This window comes from Mobula hypostoma, chromosome 17 (genome assembly GCF_963921235.1).
Source record: "Mobula hypostoma chromosome 17, sMobHyp1.1, whole genome shotgun sequence".
Taxonomy (NCBI): domain Eukaryota; kingdom Metazoa; phylum Chordata; class Chondrichthyes; order Myliobatiformes; family Myliobatidae; genus Mobula; species Mobula hypostoma.
Genome location: NC_086113.1, coordinates 53,016,681 through 53,025,665, shown reverse-complemented (window position 1 = coordinate 53,025,665; position 8,985 = coordinate 53,016,681). Strand labels below are relative to the sequence as shown.

The 8,985-nt window shown below is 40.7% G+C and overlaps 1 protein-coding gene across 1 annotated transcript in view; it reads left to right on the top strand.

The window, feature by feature from the left end:
* Positions 1–323: 323 nt before the first annotated feature.
* The window catches only part of LOC134358034 (RNA-binding protein 24), a 45,319-nt gene continuing 36,657 nt past the window's right edge, over positions 324–8,985 (top strand). Inside the window, exon 1 of the mRNA XM_063069910.1 lies at positions 324–1,718. The gene's annotated coding sequence lies outside the window, so the exon portion shown is untranslated. The remainder of the gene's footprint in view (positions 1,719–8,985) is intronic.

Genomic DNA, 8,985 nt, shown 5'->3' with positions numbered 1-8,985 from the left:
CATCTGGAAATAAAGAACTATAACAATAAACAGCATCTAAGTAAATGATCTTTATCAAATATTGCTTTATCCATCTAGAATAAAGAAACATTTGACGCACTAGACATTGTCAAGACATATCATTTATCAATCGCATTCTTGCTACATGGTTAAAGATTATTAGGGCAATCATGCCTAGTCTTTTTGTATGTCTGTTAAAAGTCATTGGGCCAATAAAACCTGGTCATTGTGTATTTCATTCACCACACTCAGCCTTACTACCTTCTTGGAGATGTTAATCAATTAACAACCGGAAATAAAAATATTGTTAATGCTACACCACATGCCATTCTGCTAACGATGAATGCAGAAATTAATACAATGTACTTCTTGCAGGGTTCAGTTCATAAACCTATATTAGAAATTCTGCACTTTTTTTAAATAACACGACTTTGTTGTACTTCACAATGAGCCAGGGCTGAATTTATTAAAAGTTGGAAGCATCCCTCAATAATCTGTATAAGCTGGGCTCAAAAAGCATTCTCAAGAATGTAGAACTCTCCTGATTTTCTTTGAATTAGTGGCATTGGAGAAATTATGACCACCATGAAAAAGACTTAATTCCCTCACTCTCACTGAGGTATTAGCCATGATTATACCTGTCATGAATGGTCTCTGTCGATACTATCATAAAGGCTTAGACCTTCTGAGGACCATGCCAGTCTATCGGTGGTTTCCTGTCAGTACTCTGTGAAACCAACAACAGTTTCTCCAGTAAGCACAATAAAATATAAAACCTGTAGTTTGTTTTCCGTGATTCTTTGCTGTGCCGTGTTCCAGCTTTCACCAATGCACTGAATGAACTCAGCAGTCATATTACCGTCAAGCAGCACCCAGTCACCACCATCCTTCACCACCCAACATATTACATCACCCTACGTCCACCGCCATCAACTATTACACCCATATATCTGCAGCATTTTGATAGTCTGCGTCGACTTCCCTCCCAATTGGCCAAAATCGGTTAACGAATCCCTGCTCCAAATAACGCCGAAAGAGGAGGAGAGGAAGGAATTAGGAATCATTAATAATTTTAATCGCTGGACAAAATGCTTTAAAAATAAATCAAGTGTTGGACGTGCCTTTTAGTCGCGATTCTGTCTGACTAATAACGACTTAATCAGATTCTAGCCGCCTGGCTGATGGGGGTGCCAGGAACATATGAATAGGATCTAAGCTGAATTCAAACCAAATTGATTCCAAGAACCCTTTGCCAACACGTTACCCCATAAGGTCATGATAATGCAGGATGTGAGGGAGGGAGCTCTATTCCCTCGGTGGCTTTATAAGTTTTTTTTGCATAGACAAATAAAAACAATCAGAGTTAATTATTTGTACTCAGCAGTGGACGAGATTGGTTCCTGCAAGGGGGAAACGCGTGTAAATAAGATTAGTTGGGGATTTTGGTATGCTGCTTGCTTTCTGTACAAGGCTGGCTGCGAGACGGGCGGTCGATAGGCGGCGCTCCGAATCCCCCTGTGCTCCGGCTTCACGCAAGGAAGAGGTTTCAGTGCAGAACTGCAGCTGATAGACAACGTCCAGACTCGCCCCTCGCAGCCCGGCCACCGGGCCACATGACAGTGCGACTCCGAAGAGATGCCAGGCGCATCTGGCGCTAATGAATAAGAGGCGTCCGGTTACAGCCCGATCGGGTAACGCTGTTCAGCTTTCGGCATTGGGTGAGTTCGTATCTAGCCCCAACATTTCTACTGGGACAACAACAGAAAATAGGTGTCATGAGACACAAAGAGATAGCTCGCCGCTCTAAAATAATCTGACTATATCCTCAACAGTATATAGCCTTTTTACATAATAAAATTCATAATTTCATAAACTATATATATATCATATATAACCATATGCATACCATATATAAGCTATAAATCTACCTATACACTATAAACTCAAGATGCTTGAATGTTTGTTGCTACATAGATTTTACATACATTTAATATTTATAAATATGTATTAATTAATTTATATATTTTTTCAACTTTGTAATTGTTGGGAATGGCAACTTGGACTATAAAATAATTTTACTTCCTTTTAAAGTTTCACTGTTGCGTGCTGAGATATTTGATCGAGTTATTTGAAGCTTGATCGTGAACTGTTTAAATGTGGGCTGTAGGTGTTGGTTGTCCCCGAACTTCCTTGCTGCGCTCCTGTCGCCGCAAGCTAGGCGTTGAAACAGAGAAACTGTCGAGTGTTACTCACATTGTTTCAGTAGTCGTGTGTGTGACATATTGCTAGCTGCCGATTTAACAGAGCCTGAGCACGGTGTTGACTGCGAGATCAAACGCGAATCTTGGCGGATCCAAACAAAATAGCCTTTCACCAAAAGGTCGTTAAATCAATGTGTGTGTGTGTGTGTGTGTGTGTGTGTGTGTGTGTGTGTGTGTGTGTGTGTGTGTGTGTGTGTGTGTGTGTGTGTCTTTTCGTTCATTTTTATTTTGTACCTTTTTTTGAGTGACAAGATCCAACGCGTGTCGATTTGATTAGGCTTGCACTTGATTTTGTTTTTAAACTTCTCGTCGCTTTTATTCGGCAAAACCAAACTTAGTTAGGCAAAGTCACAATGTTTAGCGAACTCCATGGCGACGAGGTCAGTTCGGTCACTGCAGAGTACAATCTCCAGTTCTTTCCGCCCCCTGCCTTTACATTGAGCCTAACTTTAACGGCAGTATCTATTTAAAAGATGAAGGCACCAGTTTAACCGACAGTTGCACATAGCTCTATCCAAGGGGAAAAAAAACTGCTGTACTTAGAAAAAATGAATGGCCAGTGTTCAGCTAACTGCTGGTTTAAGATTTGGATGAAACGAGTTTTCAGCTCTATTAAAACGGAGCAAGGAACTAATGGCCAACTCAGACTATGTTAAATAAACCTTCATAGTAAAGTTTAAAATGCGTGCTTCTTCGGAGTTTGACTTCAGCCCCTGCAAAGCTGAAAAAGGCCTAGGGGTGTTCTTTGAACTATTTACATGCCTATAGATTAAACTCAAACAAAAATTAGTTTGGCCTCAACTATATTTCATGTTCATGCCAAAAGTGCCGTGTAACTGCCTGGAGGACAGAATTAGAACATTACAGTACAGTACAGGCCCTTCGGCCCATGATATTGTACTGACCTTTTAACCTACTCAAAGATGAATCTAACCTTTAGCCCTACCTTTTTCTAACATCCATTGCCTAGCTAGATATCCTAAACGTCGTAATGTATCAGCCTCTTCCATCAGCCTGGCAGGGTGTTCCACACATCATTCTCTGTTTAAAAATAAAATCTTACTTCTGATATCCCCACTATGCTTTCCTCCAATCACCTTAACATTACACATCTCGTATTAGCCATTTTTGCCCTGGGAAAGTCTCTGGCTATACGCTTGATCTATGCCTTTTACCACCTTGTACATCTCTATCAAGATACTTTTCTCCAAAGAGAAAAGCCCTAGCTCAATCAACCTATCTTCGTAAGACATGCCCCTAGACCAGGCAGCATCCTGGTAAATCTCCTCTGCACCCTCTCTAAAGCTTTCACATCCTTTCTATAATGAGGCAACCAGAATTGAACACAATACTCCGTGTGGTCTAACCGGGGTTTTATAAAGTTGCAACATTATCTCATGGCTCTTGAACTCAATCCCCCAACTGATGAAGGTCAACACACCATATGCCTTCTTAAGAACTTTATCAACTTGTGTGGCAACTTTGAGGGATCAGTAGACATGGAACCCAGGATCCCTATGTTCCTCCACATTGCAAAGAATGCTGCCATTAACTCTGCATTCTGCCTTCAAATTCAACCTTCCAAAGTGAATCCTGTGAGGCTGTTGGAGTCACTTACTGTATCCGGTGCTCCTGATGTGGCCTCCTGCATATCAGGGATACTCATCGCAGATTGGGAAACCGCTTCACTGAGCACCTATGCTCCATCTACCAGAAAAAAAGGGACCTCCCAATTGTCTCCCATTTTAATTCCACTTCCCATTCCATTCCAATATGTCAGTCCAAGGCTTCCTCTACTGTCGCAATGAGGCCACATTGGAGTAGCAACAACTTATGTTCTGTCTGGATAGCCTCAAACCTGGTGGCATGAACATTGATTTCTCGAACTTCCAGTAATCCCCCCCCATCCCCTTCACAATCCCCATTTCCCTCTCTCACCTTATCTCCTCACCAGCCCATCACCTCCCTCCGGTGCTCCTTCACCTTTTCTTTCTACCATGGCATTTTGTCCTCTCCTATCTGATTCCTCCTTCTCCAGCCCTGTATCTCTTTCAGCAATCAACTTCCCGGCTTTTTACTTCAGTCCTCCCCGCTCCCAATTCACCTATCACCTTGTGTTTCTTCCTCCCCTCCCCGCTCCTTCTTATCCTGACCTTATCTTTTTTTCTCCAGTCCTGATGAAGGGTCTCAGCCTGAAATGTCGTCTGTACTCCTTTCAATAGATGCTGTCTGACCTGCTGAGCTCCTCCAGCATTTTGAGTGTGGTGCTTGGATTTCCAGCATCTGCAGATTTTCTCTTGTTTTGGGAAGTGAATCACTTCACACTTTTCCAGATTAAACTCCATCTGCCACTTTTCAGCCCACTTCGGCCTCCTGTCAATGTCCCGTTGTAACCTAGAACAACCATCTATACTACCCACAACTCCACCAACTTTCATGTCATCTGCCTTACACGGTGTCTTTCCTTTCCCTGTCAATTCACAAAAAATTTTTATCAAATTTATTACCAGAATCAGAATCAGGTTTAATATCACTGGCTTATGTCATGAAACTTGTTGTCTTTGCAGCAGCGGTACAATGTAATACATAATAATAGAGAAAAAAAGAACATGGATTACAGCAATTATATAATAAACAGTTAAATAAGTACAGCAAAAATAAAAGTAGTGAGGTAGTGTTGATGGGCTCAATGTCCATTCAGAAATCTGATGGCAGAGGGGAAGAAGCTGCCCCTGAATCATTGAGTGTGCGCCTTCAGGCTCCGGTACCTCCTTCCCGATGGTAGCATTGAGAACAGGGCATGACCTGGGTGATGGGGATCATTAGTAATGGATGTCACCTTTTTAAGACTTCGCTCCTTGAAGATGTCCTAAACAGATCAATCATAAAACATGCATGCTGAACAAAATTTCCATTGCTTTTATTGACATATGTACCAATGTGACCTCTTTCAGACCTATAATCTTTTAAAATCTCTACATTTTCAAAATCTTGCCTTTTCCTTCACTGCTTTTCTTCCAGTTTAAGACATTGCTTAAAGCCTACCTCTTTGCTAGCATTGGTTCCTTTCTTTGACTTGGTGACAATTTTTATTAAAATTAGATTGCTTATATTCATATTAGGATGTTCTACCATGCTAAAGGATATAAGTTCACGTTGATTGGAGATTAATTGTTCTCTTTTTACCTTAAACCATTTGTGAATATTATGTTCTGAGCAATTAGTTGAAATAAGTTTGAAGCAGCTTGTTAGATGAGATTTTAAAGCAGTTTTACACCACACAACTAAGATATGTTCTAGATCAGGAGGCATAAAATCCATGTAGTATTAAAATAGGCTGCACAATAGTGTAGTGGTTACCACTACACTTTAGAGTACAGGAGATCCAGGTTCAATTCTTGTTACTGCCTGTAAGGAGTTTGTACGTTCCCCCCATGACTGTGTGGGTTTCCTCCGGGTGCTCTGGTTTCCTCCCACAGTCCAAAGATGTACTGGATTGGTAGGTTAATTGGCCGTTGTAAATTGCCCTTAAATTGGGGGATTGCTGGGCAGCATGGTTCAAAGGGAGAGATGGGCCTATTCCATGCTATATCTCAATAAAAAATAAACTAAAAATAAACTGATCCAGTAGATGAGCACTGTAAATTGATCTAAAGTATCTTCATGTCTCAAAATGTACTCAGTGTAACAATTTTCACTGATGGGTCACTGTCTCTTAATGTAACAGCCACATAAGCAAGACTGACCTTAGAATACACTGCATGCCAGATATCCAAAATAAATTGGCAAATATGTTCAAGTTCAGTTTGATGTCATTCAACCAACGACATATCCTGTATACCACCAAATGAAACAATGTTCCTTTGGTTATGATTTAAAATCATAGCAGTACTGGGATGGTTATTTGAATCCAGCTTTAAAAATGCATATAGTCACTCACTCACTCTTCTGAAAAGCTTACTTATTATGATGTATAATGAGCATATGTAAATAAAGACCTTTGTTTGTTAAAAACACAGGAAATATTGGAGGAACTCAGCAAGTTGGGCAGCACCTATGGAGGGGAATAAGTGCTTTGAGCCAAGACCCTTCAGGGCTGGAAAGGAGGGGAGAAAAAGCCAGAGTAAGAAGGTGGGAGAGGAGAGGAATACAAGTTGGCAGGTGATAGGTGAAACCAAGTGGTGGGAAGGTAGCTGGGTTGGAGAGGGGGAGGGGATAAAGTCAGAAGCTGGGATGGGATAGGAGGAAGAGGTAAGATGCTCTGTCCGCCACAAAAAGCAGGATCTCCTGCTGACTACTCATTTCAATTCAACATCACATTCCCAATCTGACATGTCTGCCCATGGCCTCTTCAATTTCTATAATGAGACCAAACTCAGGTTGGATGAACAACACCTTATATTCCATCTGGATAGTCTCCAACCAGAGAGTATGAACATTGATTTCTCTGATTTATGGTAATTTCTCCCCCACCCTTCCCCTCTTTTTCCATTTCCCATTCTGGTCACCCTCACCCCTTCTCATCTCACTGGATACCCTCCTCCTTCCTTTTCTTCCATGGTCCACTATTCTCACCTATTCGATTCCTACTTCTTCAGCTTTTTACTCTTCCACCCACCCTCTCCCAGCTTCTTGCTTCATCTCACCCACCTACCTACTCCTCACCTGGTCTCACCTGTCACCTGGCTGTTTGTACTGCGTTCTCTTCACTACCTTCTCATTCTGGGTTCTACCCCCATTCCTTTCAAGTCCTGATGAAGGACCTAGTCCTGAAGCATCAACTGTTTATTCTCCTCCATTGATGCTGCTTGACTTGCTGAGTTCCTCCAGTACTGTGTGTGTGTGTGTGTGTGTGTGTTGCTCAGAATTCCAGTATCTGTAGAAACTCTTGTGCTTATGATTTGTTAAAAACATCTGCTCATTGGGAAATTTTAGATCCCCATAGGATTCAATATGAAAGTGTATCTGATTACCACTGCGGAAAACTGCGGAAATTTTTCAAATAACTGTAAAATTTATGTGCCATTGTGTACAATTATACTATTGGTTTGTTTGACCTGTATATACATACAAAAAGCAAGCATTTTCTAGGCTTTGGGAAAACTCCAAATGGGACTTTGACACACATGGTTCCTCTGAGCCTTTCTGTATCCTACAAGTGAAAAACTATAAATCAAGAGATGATCTATAAACACCTATGGGATACATGTCCTTATTACAGTAATCTTTCCCTCAATTCTATTATGTGAGCTATTTAAAAAGAGCATTACCTCCACAATTATAATTAGGGTAAATGTGTCTTTTAATTGTACAATTGATATCTTCACCAATACACAGAAGGATAAATGCAAGTCCCAGGCACATTTTTAAATTACAAACAAGAATGAACAAAAATTACATATTAACATGTCAAATAGATAAAGATAATTGCCTGAATCTAGTCAAAATGTATGCTGAGTGAACAGATGTATATAATTTTTGCGGGATGTTGACCTAGTGCTCTAATCAACTAATTAATGACACAATAATGTAGCATTAGCTTAATTAGTTTAGAGATTGTGTGAATATGGAAACTAAATATGAATGATAGTAGACAATTGGAGATAGGGCAATTAATTTAAAAATAGAATGAGAATCATTAGGCTAGGTTTGGGGGAGGGGTGTGATGAAGTGTGCAAAGAGACAATTACTGTGGCTCTGATATTTGGTGGTTGAGAGCTTCATCTAATGCAGAGGTTCCCAAACTTTTTTGGGTTACTGCCTCCCTCCCTTTCTGGCAATTATATAAAATTCTTTATTTCTCTTCCAACTCAGAGACTTTGAAATCGGGAAATGGTCTTGACGGCCAATGTTGCACCTGGGGTTATCTTCCACAGAAATGTGGAGATGACTGATTTGACTTTGATAAGATTTACATAATTTCCTTGTATTTGCAGATTGATTTCATTAAACTTTGCAAGTAATTCTGACAAATAAGCAATGTCATGCTTAATATTCTTGAGTTGATTGCTGAATGAAGCATTTGAGTCTTCATAGAATTCTATCACAGTTTCAAAAAGGGCATAAAGGCATCTCACAAACAAGAGAAAATCTGCAGATGCTGGAAATCCAGGCAACACACACAAAATGATGGAGGAACTCAGCAGGCCAGGCAGCGTCTATGGAAAAGAGTACAGTTGGCATTTCTTTGCTTGGCATAGTTGACTCATCCAACTGCAGGGCAAATTCTGTTGTCCTAGCAACACACATCAAAGTTGCTGGTGAATGCAGCAGGCCAGGCAGCATCTCTAGGAAGGGTCTCGGCCCGACACGTCGACTGTACCTCTTCCTAGAGATGCTGCCTGGCCTCCTGTGTTCACCAGCAACTTTGATGTGTGTTGCTTGAATTTCCAGCATCTGCAGAATTCCTCGTGTTTCTGTTGTCCTAAGTATGTTGCGCAGTATGTCACCACATTCTCCAACATTTCATCTATTTGTCTTTGAACAGAGTTGTTGCTGAGTGGAATCGTTTTAATTATTTGGTCTGCTGACTTAGGCAAAACGATACTCAGAACCTCCCTTACTTCTGGCAGAATTAGTTCTTCTCCAATTGTATGGAGCTTTCCAGATTTAGCAATGAGCAATGGATGTTGTGTGAAGCATACAAACCATCACTGTTCTTTGTGAAACATCTTTTAAAGTGTTTTCCATTTCTGAATGTTTTCATGAGGTGACTAAAAATAAT